Here is a 13,674-nt window from a genome sequence, read left to right on the forward strand (position 1 = left end):
GCAGAGCGGGAGGAGAGGAAAAAAGAGAGTAGCAAACTCATACAACTTTAACATAGACCTACTGTTCTTTTCACCAGTTAACCCTCAAACAGCGCAAACAGGATTAGACTACCCTTCTTTTGTTTTCTTTCATTTTGGGTAAAGGGATTACATGATTAGTCTTTAATACGTTGTATTATTATAGGCTATAGCTTCTGCTTTTATTGATTGCTGTATGCATAAAATATATCATAATTAACACATTGTTTAATTTCTGCGGAGATCAGCTGTGGACAGTCTGTCAGACTTACTTTTAAAAATGTTTATGAACCATCCTTTTAAACCTGTGACCTCTTAAAGCTTAGGCTACTTGTATATGGCCTCCCTCGTCGGTAGAGAAAACTCCGAACAGACACTATAAACTCCACAGAAACAACAAAAGAACGAGAAAAGAAAGAACCAAAAAATAGAAAAAATTGAACTCACCTGTTTTCCGCCCCATCTGCCGGAGAGACGGAGAGACATACCTGGGGAAGGACGCACACGCCTGTTTGGCCCCGAGCGAGGGGATGGAGTTCAAGAGGATGGAGGGGACAATAGCTCGCGGGGTGAATGGCCTAATGTCCTAGTATGTCCACATCTGCACGCGGCCACAGCAGCAGCAGCAGCAGACTGACAGCAGCACGCGACATTAGGCTATGATCTGGTCCATTTCATAACAGTAAACAACCTGCAAGCACGATTTATGCCCCAATTTGTCCATTTACGCCTGGTGATCTCTTTTCTTTGTTGTTTACCTTGGCGGTTTTTAAATATCCGTTCCCATTGTCGTTGCATGCCTATGACTGAGTGAATGAATTGATGGATGTTGAAGGAGCGTAAAGCGTGTTGTAGAATCCCGCTGACGGCCTGCGGGAGAGGTGCGCGGCTAGGGGCGTGTTTTATGGCTGTCAAAATTCTGACGGAGTTCATGGGCTGCGTTTACTCAGGCAACCCAATTCTGATCCTTTTTTTCCACTAATTGGTCTTTTTACCAATTACATCAGAATTTTTTCAGTGCTGATCTGATTGGTCAAAATACTAATTAGTGGAAAAAATATCAGAATTGGGCTGCCTGTTAGGACCGAGCTCACAAAAACGGTTTCCACTAGATAACACAGCCACAAAGACAGATTCCACAGCCACAAAGTAAAAATTGTCACACACAAAAAAGGGCTTAATTTAATGCAGGGCTGCCAACCTTTGAAGAATGCTTGGAGTGAGATTTTGCCCAGGTGGGGTCTGGAAGAACATTTTACTGTTTTAAAGCTAATTTCCTGGAATTCAATGTATTTTGACATGGCTTATGACCACGGTGACAAAAACACAGGCCAGGTCTATTCAGAATGCTTTGAACATTAAATGAACACTCAAACTTGACGACTTTGTTATTTTGAGATTTTTGGTGGATTACATTTTTTGTAACATATTTTCTCAGTGATGACATCACAGCTATCACAAGCTGGCAGAGTGTTTAGTTCATTACCAAGTGCAGCTCGCCACATCTATCTTATATGGATAAATTGACAATTAATTGGATAATCACAGCTGAGTGACATGGCACAGAATCGCAAACATTGTTAATCTCCAATCAACATTAAAGAACCCTAAACTGAAGAAGTGTCTCTCACCGTCACTCTAATAAGAGTACAAACTCCATAACTTCACCTACTCAATCAGTGTATAAGTTCCAGAGTCATCAACATCTAATTCATGGTCTTTCAGAGTCGGATTGAGTAAACCACCCGAAGAGATTGATCCAACACATACGGACGCACATGACCCATCCGTGCGGCCCCGTTTACAGAGAGAAAGATATCCCCCAGCTCACCTGGGTGATTATGCTGTTGAATATCTTCCTCACCAGGAACAACGCCTATCCACAACTCAGGCACCTCCATCATTAGGACGAAAGAGTAGTCGAGCGGACATCCAATCAGAGAGGAGTGCTACCAGCTCCAGATATAGTGCCTGCTCATCGGTGAGCTGCTTCCCAGGTCTATCCGACTTCCAAGCAGCTATGTGGAGGAAGGAATGAAGCTCATGGAGTTTAATGACCTACAATGTCAGCTAGAGCAATATCACAACGTCGACGTAGAGTGTTGACGCATAGCAGCCCGAAGCCAGTGAAGCTCAGCGACAACAGGAAGAAGCTCAGCGTTGACAGGAGGAAGCTCACCGGGCCCGAGGAGCAATAGCTACACAACTGAACAGGCAGCGTGCATCTACAGAAGGTATCTAATGAGCTAGAGCTAGCCAAGCTTGTCACATATTTTCTTAAAGAAAGAGATGAAGGTGTTGATGCAGCCAGAACCCAGATGACTCAGTCAGAGGAGAGGAGCCCCTCACTAGCACCATCTGATGAATTATGTGACAGCTTTGAGTCTATCCCACTGACACAACCACACCACGCCAACCTAGGAGAAAGAGGCGGAGCTTCACATCATCACGATCTCTGCGTTGCGCCAAAGAAGCAGCTGTCGATGCCACGCTTGGAGCTGAGTGCTGCACTCACTGGGGCTCAGCTGGCCAGTGTCCTCCAAGGAGAAACTCACCCTGCCTATCGGACAAGTCATCCTCTGGGCCGATTCCACCACAGTCCTTTATTGGCTCAAGTCAGAATCTTGTAGGAACTCATGTTACATAGATTCAGAACCTTATGGATGTAGCGAACCAAGCAGGCTCAGATGGAATCATTTCCTGAAGAGGTCATCGCTATCATGTCAAACCAGTCTATACCTTCTAACAGTCATCTGGGTTCCTTGTCTCCTGAGTATGATAAGGATTCGGGACTCCCTAGAGTTGGCGGTAGAATGCGAAGAGCAGAGCACCAGGTGATGAATGCTATTTTTTTGGAGTTGCATCATCCGCTGACCAAGCTACTCATTCAAGATTTTGACTAGACTCTCCTCCATCCCGGCCCAGAGAGGGTTCTGGTGGAACTGCGTCGTAGATACTGGATTCTGCGGGAAAGAGAAGCCATCCGGAAGTTTCAGCACACCTGTTTGCAATGCCAAAGATGGTGCGCCAAACCTGAAGTTCCAAAGATGACCTACCTCCTGCGACTGTACAAGCCACCCTTCTACTCTACCGGAGTGGATTGTTTCGGACCATTTAATGTAAAAATCAGACGTCGCAACAAAAAAAGATGGGGCATCATCTACAAATGCATGACCAGCCGTTTCACCCACCTGGACCTCCTGGAGAGCCTGGATGATGATGCCTTCCTGATGTTTCTAAGACGCTTCATAGCACATCGAGGCAAGCCTTTCAAGCTTCTTTTGGACAATGGTACGAACATGTTGGGGAAGACAGAGAACTGCGAGAGGCCTTCAAAGTGATGGCCCCCCACCTGAAGGAACAGTTGGCCGAACAGAGGATAACATTCCGGTTCAACCCGCCAAGCGCTCCTTACTTTGGTGAAACATGGGAAAGAGAGGTGAAATCAGTGAAGACTGCTCTCAAGGTTATACTCAAGGAACAGACTGTCACTGAAACCGTGCTCCGCACTGTGCTTACCAAAGTGGAGGGAATCTTGAACGCAAAACCTCTTGGGTACATCTCCGATGTCGCAAACCCAGATCCCGGCACACCGAGCCGCATACTTATGGGATGCTATGACTCTTCTCATCCTCAGGTTTTCTATGACTCCAGTAACATGAAAGAGAAACGCCGCTGGAGGCATAGCCAAGTCCTTTCCGATCACTTTTGGTCCCAGTTCATTCGCAATTACTTACCAAGTCTACAGGAAAGAAAGAAGTGGAGGAAGGATGGAAGAGAAAGTACTATGGATCAAGTGGTTCTCATCATGGACTCTCACCTCCCCCGAGCTCTCTGGTCTGTTGGGATTGCAACTCATACTTACCCTGGATCTGATGAACATATTAGGACTGCTGCTATCCTGAGGAAGTGTCTCTCTCACCGTCTCTCTAATAGGAGTACAATCTCCATAACTGTAAGGAATGACGCTGGAGAAGAGAAGCAGGTACGGGGAGTTGACATTTAATTTGGAACGGACATGCAACAGGACAGGAACAGCGTCAGAATTGGGAAACACAAGGACAGACGACAATCAATCCCGAAGCAGGGAACAGAGCTAGAAAACAGACAGATATAGGGAAGGAAATTACACAAGTAATTGAGTCCACGTGAGTCCAATGAGCGCTGATGCGTGTGACGGGGAAAGGCAGGTGTGCGTACTGAAGGTGGCTTGAGTGCGTAATGTTGGGGAGTCTGGCGCCCTCGAGTGCCAGAGGGAGGAAGAGCGGGAGCAGGCGTGACAGTAACCCCCCCTCTCTAAGGGCGCCACCCAGCGTCCCACCTGGGCAAGCCGGCCGAGGCGAGCAAGCCGGCTGGGGCAGGAGCATGGGAGCCTGGCGAGCTGGCTGAGGCATGAACGCCTGTCGATCCCGCTGTGACGTGGAAGCCCGATGATCCGACGGAGACGTGACAGTCTGACGAGCCGGCTGGGCGAACAGGACCTGATGGTCCGGCTGAGGCCCGATGTGGGATGGGTGCCTTCCGAGCCAACCGAGGCAAGGAAACCTCTGGTTCCATCGGCGGCAACCCAGAACCGACGTCACCTCCAACCGGAACGCCAGTACACCCTGATGCTTCGTGTGATGGCTTCGGGATTCTGTAAGGACCGATGCCGAACAGGAGAAGCAGGTACGGGGAGTCAAACATTTAATAGGGAACAGACATAGAACAAGACAGGAACAGCGTCAGAACACGGGTAACATGGACATATGACAGTCAAGCCTGAAGCAGGGTACAGAGCTAGGAAACAGATAGATATAGGGAAGGAAATTACACAAGTAATTGAGTCCACATGAGTCCAATGAGTGCTGATGTGCGTGACGGGGAAAGGCAGGTGTTCGTACTGAAGGTGGCTTGAGTGCGTAATGTTGGGGAGTCTGGCGCCCTCGAGTGCCAGAGGGAGGAAGAGTGGGAGCAGGCGTGACAATAACTTCACCTACTCAATCACTGTATAAATTCCAGAGGCATCATCCTCTAATTCAGTTTGACACTTTATTCAGACAGTAATGAAATTGGATGGGCAGACAGGCAAATGGGAGAAACAGTGAGAAGGTCAGTGGGAATGCTCTGCACAGGTAATACTAATATTAATGGCTGATGGCAGTGGGTCTCATTGTCCATAGACTGCTTTCAAGGTAAGGACACAAACATGCTGTATTTGGTCATTTTTATCAACTATCTCTTTAAAATAAGTCTGGAAGAAAATCCTGCTAGCTCTCCAGGAGGGTTGGCCAACCCTGATCTATGTTTCCCAAGTGCTGGATGTTTGAAAATGTTCTTGTTATAACAATTAATTTCTCAAAATCACTCAACCTTCAAGAAAAATCTAATACATATCAATACTCTTGTGGTTTATGCCTACTAGTTGAAGATCCTTGCCATCATCTTACTCCACATAGAAAAATATAATGTGTTTATGAGTTGTGAGTCCCTCTACCATCTCTGCCTAGTATGGGCACAGTACTTAAATGTCAAAAATTATATTCTAGGCATGGAGCATTTAATTGCCAATGCTTATTTGTAGGACTTATTTAAAACTGTCCATGAATGGCTGCAAAACTACATAGCCTTATATAATTCATTTTCAAAGACACAAGTAGGCAAATCTGACACTGGGTAAATTGGGGAGAAGTGGAATAATAAAATACTGTAAGTGTGGGGAATAACGGTAGGGTTCTTGCTGGCAAGCACAATAATTACCCTTTATTTTAGCCCTTTGTTAAGAATGAGAATTGTACAACTGATCAGACTTAATAAAGTAAATTGATAATAAAACCTCCTGAAGACAAGATGACATAAATCTTCCCCTACACCTAACCAAATTATTTGTATATTTATTGTCCCCCTTCTAGAATGAAATTTGCACTTTGGGGTTCACAATATGTTTGAAAAAATTATTTCCATAGTTACAAATAAGGTCACCCTACCAAACCTCCCTGCTAAAACATTCTGTAGGTCTGTCTGCTGCCTTTTCATTGTCACAGCCTAAAAAACAATCTCGAAACGAGGGGACTAATGCGAGCGTGGATTAAATCGACTTTAGTACTTGCTGTCAAAAGGCTGCATTCTGCAATAGGGACGGGAGTAACAGCAACCTAATTTTGTTGACAACATTGTACATAAAACAGCGCTACCGTGCTGCTCTTTTTACGGTTTTATAAACTCTCTCTCTCTCTCTCTCTCTCTCTCTCTCCATTCAGCGCCACTCTAATCTTGAGGGGCCTTTCTTTAAAATGCGCATCCAATTTCCTTGATCCCTTACATAACTACACCAATCACAGTGCTGTGGCAAGACAGGACAATAATAGAGGTTTCGTGCGTGATGTTAAATTGCTGTCGCAGATGCTCCGATTTCGATTTCAAAACGATTTGAAGCACAGTTCAAAAGTTAACGCACTATTTGCAATGGACTAATTAGAAAAATAAAAGCAGTAATTTCCAATGCGTCAGATATAAGAGGTGTGGCGTGTGAGCGTGAGAAGAGGGTCAAATGAGTGTGTTTCATGGTCAATGCGTGGGAGTTGGCAGTTCTGTTAAGGTTTAGGCATTAGGTTAGCAGTATGGTTAAGGTTAGGGTTAAGGTTAGGTTTAGTTTTCAAATCAGATTTTTTTAAAGATAAATTGTATAAATGGGTAGGTTTAGCCATAGTTATGACGTTGTGGCTGTGTTAACAAGTGACAACCCATTGAGACGATGGCCAGCCAGCTGTGCATGCTTGTGGGATGCGGGCGGGAGAGAGATAAACTGAATAATGTATGCTAGTAATAAAAATGTGGTCTTTTGGATAAAAAAAACATGGTATCTCCTTTGAGGTCAAGAGACATTTTTCGGGGGCAGTGTCTCTGCTTCTTTGTGAATTTCCCAAATGGCCATATGGACAAAATGCAGTCAGTGCCCAATGAAAATAACTGTCAATTTAAGTAATCCTACCCATGTGCGATTTTCAACAATCAGTTAAGAATAGCCTAAATGGGACTTTATGTAAACAGTTTCTCAGAATTGAGATGAGGTTAATCAATGTTGTTTAAAAGCTGCAGGAAAAACAACAACTTGTATCTAAAGCATGCAAAACGTTTGATATGCCAAGAGGTCTGGACCATTATGGCACATGCTGTTGAGCACTTGACCTGTAGGTTAATTATCTGCAGGCTCCTTATGAAATATATCCACCTGAAGATTCACTTCTCTCTCTATGACAGTGGTTCCCAAACTAGGGGTCGTGACCCCATGTGGGTCACCTGATATGAAAATGGGGTTGCTGGAGAATTTCCAAAATACTGGGAAAAAAATATGTATATACAAAAAAAAAAATATATATATATATGCTATGCTATGAAACCACACACTATTGCAGAGACTTTGATGTAGCCTACCGGCCGCAAATGATATGGTGAAAACAATGTGTTGGGAGGCAGAGGCACAGAAACTCGCATTAATACCTTTGTCAGATAACACTGTTAATTGAAGAATTCATGCTAGCAATCAAAAGTAAACTCTGACTGAACGACTCAAAAACTCCCCAGCTTATGCTCTCCAAATGGACGTTAGCTGTGAGGGCCGAGATGCCTATGCATTGACTTTTGTTCACTATACATGTTGGGGGGATGCTATTCAGGAGGACGTCTCACGATTCCCGAGCATTAAACAGTTCAGGGGATGTTCAATGTGCTGCATGGCTTTATTGACGAAAAACAGATGTCCCTACGGAGGAGTTTTGGTTCCTGACTCAAAGGGAATAATACCCTTCTGCGTTCAAAACAACTGGGAACTCGATCTGGGTACTCAGAAATCTCTGACTTCCGAATTCAGTTTATTCAAGACAACTGGGAACTCTGAAAAAAATGAGCTATGACCGGGAAAAGTCATTTTGAACGGTCATCCAACACGGAATTCCAACTCCCAGAACTTGGGCCTCTTTCCAGTGCTCTGACTTTCTGACCTGATGTCATGATTTGACCCAGTATTTTTCAGAGTTCCCAGTTTTCTTGAAAGCACCATCAGTGCTCTCGTCTGCATTAAAACAAAATATCGATCCAGGTTGAATGTTGGTGGAGTGGAAGGGTGTGAAACATGGCGGCACTGGATGCTGAGTTCTAATGAAGCAGCGTGTCAAGAAAATTAAATTCTGTGATTCATTCAGTTGTGTGATTGCCAATATACCATAGAAGAAGAAGAAGGAAATTGTATGTGACAGCAGAGATGAGGTGCGCACTGTCCACCACGCCCCCCATCTCATTAGTGGTAGTGAGATAAGACACATTATGTCAAACTAATTTGCTATTGACGGTCATAGACGAGGGATACAATGTCGGAAGCATTGTGCGATTCTCTTGGCGCGAGTACAGTTGGTGAGAATGAGTGGACGATGGTGAAGAAGAATGGAGTAAAGTTGAAAATGAACAGCAGTTTATGGTTGGAGTGAGATTCACAATTGACGTTTATTTGGGTGACTCGTTTGCGGTCTCGAAGATGGTGAAGGACGAATTGGGTAAAGTGGAATCGGTCAGAGTGACCAGGAGCGGTATGATGTTGATTTCATGTGTGCCAAAAGCGGAAAAGGAGAAATATCTGTGGCTTTACAAGATGGCGACGTATGATGTATGATTTTCAGAGTAGAGCACTGGTTAAAGATGTCATCTCTGGTGCCTCGTTGGACAAAGAGTCTGTGTGGTTTAGGGATAACATTCCAGGAGTGGTAGACGCACGTCACTTGAATCAAATGATAGATCGGAAAGAAGGAGCTAAGCCTATCGGTTTTACTGCGGTTTGATGAAGTGGTTCTCCCAACTTATGTAAAACTTGGGTGTGTGAGATATGTGGTGAGACAGTTTGTACAGAAGCCGCTGCAGTGTTACAATTGTAAAAAGTTTGAACACGTGGCAAGGGTTTTTCAAATGAATAAATATGTCGTAGTTGAAGAGTCAGATGAAGCACGTTGTTGTAATTGTGATGGGAATCACAAACCCGAATTCCCTGATTGCCCTGTAAGGGTGAAGGAGGTCGCAGTAGTTAGGATTAGGGCCATCCAACAGGTCTCATATGTGGAGGCAGTGAAAATAGCTGAAGGAGTGAGTAGAGAGGAGATGGTAGTGGATGTCCCACAGTCTGCAGTGAATGCCATGCAGGAGAAGGATCCCGACACACTAATAGTGAAGAAGGTGGACTTCGTTGCGTTTATAGTGCAATTGATAAATTGCACTAGTCAAACTAATACAAAATCAAAGAAGCTAGACGTCATTGTGAAGGCGGAAAATAGATTTCTGGATCTCTAGGACTTTACAGCCGAAATGTTACAGGGAGTACTGAGTGGAGAGGTTCCCCCCTCCCATGTTCCCGAGCCTGTGTAGGGATCTGACTAGACATTTCAATCCTGCTGAAGGAGTACAGTTTTTTTTTTAATTTTATTCAGGGTATTAGTGTGAATTTGGTTAGTGTTTTTGGTAATTAGTATGAATTTGTTCATCCAAAACATATTTCGTTTTTTGGGGTATTTTTTACTACCCCGTACAGTAGGTGGCGGCAATACACCTTATGAGTGTAGTCTGCCAATAAGCCTCAAAGAAGAAAAAGACTGTCATTGCCCCACATTAAAAGTATGTGATGGTGAGTTGAGAAATCAATCAGAAATACTGTTAGAATGTTTTTCAATCGACTGCTACAGCCCCAAATAAAAAAGTGAACATTGGCTTTTAATTACATTATTTTTTTCACATGGTTGTGTTCGAAAGAATTTTCAGATATCAAAATGGGGTCGTGGGCCAAAAAAGTTAGGGAACCCCTGCTCTATGATAAGGATCTGATAATGTGATTTGATGGTAGAGGCGAGCTGAGTTATAGTGTCTAGAATTAGGATCCAAGAGAAATATACGTTGATAATAAACAAGAGGTTATTCAAGAGTTTGAAAGCAGTTTCATCATATAAAACTGCAGTATTTGCTGCCAGTCCACCTATTATACCATCATTCATTGACTTGAATGATGCCTGTTCTATTCATTCTATTTATATGGCAGCACATGCAGTCAGGAGCAGAGGAGAGGAGAAAATGTGAGTCTTCATTTTTTTATAATAATTTTTTTGGGCTATTCAAATGGTTATTACGGTGTCCGCGGTTATTTGGCTTGCCAATAACCGTCATTCAAAATTCCATGACCATCATAACCCTACTAGGCAGCATGGTTGTTTTAATTTCAACAGTCTTTTAATATTCTCATAGAAATAATACTCACCGCACGCTCCGGATAAATGGATGGGACAGTGTCTGTCTTCAGCTTCAGCCATCGGTGATAATCTAATTTACTTAAGTATTCATACCCCTGAGTCAATACATGTGAGAATTACCTTTAGCAGTGATTACACGCTGTGTGTCTTTCTGGGTAAGTCTCTAAGAGCTTTGCACACCTGGACTGCACAATATTTGCACATTATTCTTTAAAAAAGGCTTACATTTCTTGTTGATCATTGTTAGACAGACATTTTCAAATCTTGCCATAGATTTTCATCCTATTTAAAGATTTGGTTGGCGGATCGCATCCATCTTTTAGGTGCATACACTGCCACTCACTGTACTGGAGTGTGAGGCCGGTCACAGCTTACCTACATTCAATTCTGGTAATACAAAATTGGGGAGAAAAAAAAATTACCCTGCCAACTATCAGCCTTCACAACAACAACAAAATAAGAAAAACCTCCACCCCTTTCCACAATTTAACCTTATCTAATCCTACTCCAGGCCAACAGAACACTACCACTCAACACCCTGTGCAAATCTTCTGGAGTAAAGCCTTGCAAGCCCAATAACTTCTCTGCAGTTGCCACCATAACCTCTATTTCCTATGACTTACGTTCCATTGTTGCAATACAGTTGACAACCATGTCTATGAATGCTAAGAAGCCCACCTTACTGAAGCACATATTATTCCCATTCCTCTTTATTGGTCTCTGCCTAGTCACAGGAATCCTCTCAGGATCTGTACCCATCTTCCTCACCTGTACCCATCTCATTTACAATTGCGACCTGGCCAAGATAAAGCAAGCAGTTTGACACATGGAGTAAAACAAACAATTCAGTCAATAATATAGTAGAAAAATAAGTCTACATACAAAGTGAGTAACTGAGGTGAGATAAGGGAGGTAAAGGCAAAAAAGGCCATGGTGGCAAAGTAAATAAAGTATAGCAAGTAAAACACTGGAATGGTAGATTTGCAGTGGAAGAAAGTGAAAAGTAGAAATAGAAATAATGGGGTGCAAAGGAGCAAAATAAATAAATACAGTAGGGGAAGAGGTAGTTGTTTGGGCTCAATTATAGATGGGCTCTGTACAGGTGCAGTAATCTATGAGCTGCTCTGACAGCTGGTGCTTAAAGCTAGTGAGGGAGATAAGTGTTTCCAGTTTTAGAGATTTTTGTAGTTCATTCCAGTCATTGGCAGCAGAGAACTGGAAGGAGAGGCGGCCGAAGAAGGAATTGGCTTTGGGGGTGACCAGAGAGATATACCTGCTGGAGCGCGTGCTACAGGTGGGTGCTGCTATGGTGACCAGCGAGCTGAGATAAGGGGGAACTTTACCGATCAGGGTCTTGTAGATGACCTGGAGCCAGTGGGTTTGGCGACGAGTATGAAGCGAGGGCCAGCCAACGAGAGCGTACAATGTCTTCTCTGTTTCACCACGCTCTCCACTGGGTCTGTGTCGCACCAAACAGCGGGCGTCACAGACACCAGGAATCTTCAATTTCAGCTGATCCTACTCAACACTTGATGTCACCCCCGTTATCACTCCTTTCAACAGCGCCCTGCTCTGGAGACCAAAGCGAGTCACAATTATTGCCTCTAGTAGCGTGTTCTGGAGCGCCAGCTCTCTCTGGACAGAAGAAACACAATAAATCATTATGAGTCCACTTTGCGTTACTTTCACCAACTCAACAGTACCCAACCTGTTCTCTACTCAACCTGACACCACATATGGATCAGTCAGAATAAAAGGATCCAGCCTCTCCACAAATCTCACACCCACTGGGCCAGAATCATCCTTGTCATGATCGGGACGAGGCTCGAACTCGTCGATCCTCACCGCAGGTACTTCATCCTCACATTCGTCAGGTTCCATCTCTGAACTACTGGAGCACGTATCCCTATTTTTACACTTGATGCCATCCTTCCTCATCACATCGCTTCCCTCTATACTCAGCTCCTTCATCACTGCACCTGCCACTGCATTTAATTCATCTTCACTCGTTACGTTCAATTTACTTTTCTATCTCTTCCAAAATGTTCTGTGTAGTCATCCATTCCATATTCACTCAAAACATATTCCACTTATCTCCTTTTTTTCTTGTCCACCATCTTCTCCTTCAGTTCTTCCAGAAGGCTTGTGCAATCCCCCACTGCATATTTACTCATAATACTGTATGTTCCACTTCCCTCCTTTTTTCTTATCTGCCATCTTCCAACCACTCTGTCGTCCGCCTTCAAAGTCAAACCACACTCGGGAAATCAATCAGTGTTTTCTCCAATCACAGCCATTAAACACTGTAACTGTTTTAAAGTCACCATTGGCCTCATGGTGAAATGCCTGAGTGGTTTCCTTCCTTTCTGGCAAATGAGTTAGGAAGGACGCCTGTGTCGTTGTAGTGACTAGGTCTACTGATACACCATCCAAAAAGTAATTAATATCTTCACCATGCTCAAAAGTACAGTACCAGTCAAAAGTTTGGACACTCATTCAAGGATTTTTCTTTATTATTACAATATTCTACATTGTAGGATAATAGTGAAGACATCAAAACTATGAAATAACACATATGGAATCGTGTATAACCAAAAAGGTGTTAAACAAATCAAAATATATTTTATATTTGAGATTCTTCAAAGTAGCCACCGTTTGCCTTGATGACAGCTTTGCACACTCTTGGTTTTCTCTCAACCAGCTTCATGAGGTAGTCACCTGGAATGCATTTCAATTAAAAGGTGTGCCTTGTTAATTTGTGGAATTTCTTTCCTTCTTGATGCGTTTGAGCCAATCAGTTGTGTTGTGACAAGGAATGGGTAATATACAGCAGATAGCCATATTAGGCAAAAGACCCAGTCCATATTATGTCAAGAACAGCTCAAATAAGCAAAGAGAAATGACAGTCCATCATTATTGTAAGACATTAAGAACTTAGAACATTTCTTCAAGCGCAGTCGCAAAAACAATTAAGCACTATGACACCAATAATAAGAAGAGACTTGCTTGGGCCAAGAAACACAATGGACATTATACCTGTGGAAATCTGTCCTTTGGTCTGATGAGTCCAAATTTGAGATTTTTGGTTCCAACCGCCGTGTGTTTGTGAGACACATAGTAGGTGAACGGATGATCTCTTCATGTGTGGTTCCCACCAACCAGCATTGCTACCACAGCATTCTGCAGTGATACACCATCCCATCTGGTTTGTGCTTAGTGGGACTATCATTTGTTTTTCAACAGGACAATGACCCAACACACTTCCAAGCTGTGTAAAGGCTATTTGACCAAGAAGGAGAGTAATGGTGCAGCACCCGACCTCAACCCAATTGAGATGGTTTGGGATGAGTTGGACCGCAGAGTGAAGGAAAAGCAGCCACCAAGTGCTCAGCATATG

This window comes from Salmo salar, chromosome 19 (genome assembly GCF_965601325.2).
Source record: "Salmo salar chromosome 19, fSalSal1, whole genome shotgun sequence".
Taxonomy (NCBI): domain Eukaryota; kingdom Metazoa; phylum Chordata; class Actinopteri; order Salmoniformes; family Salmonidae; genus Salmo; species Salmo salar.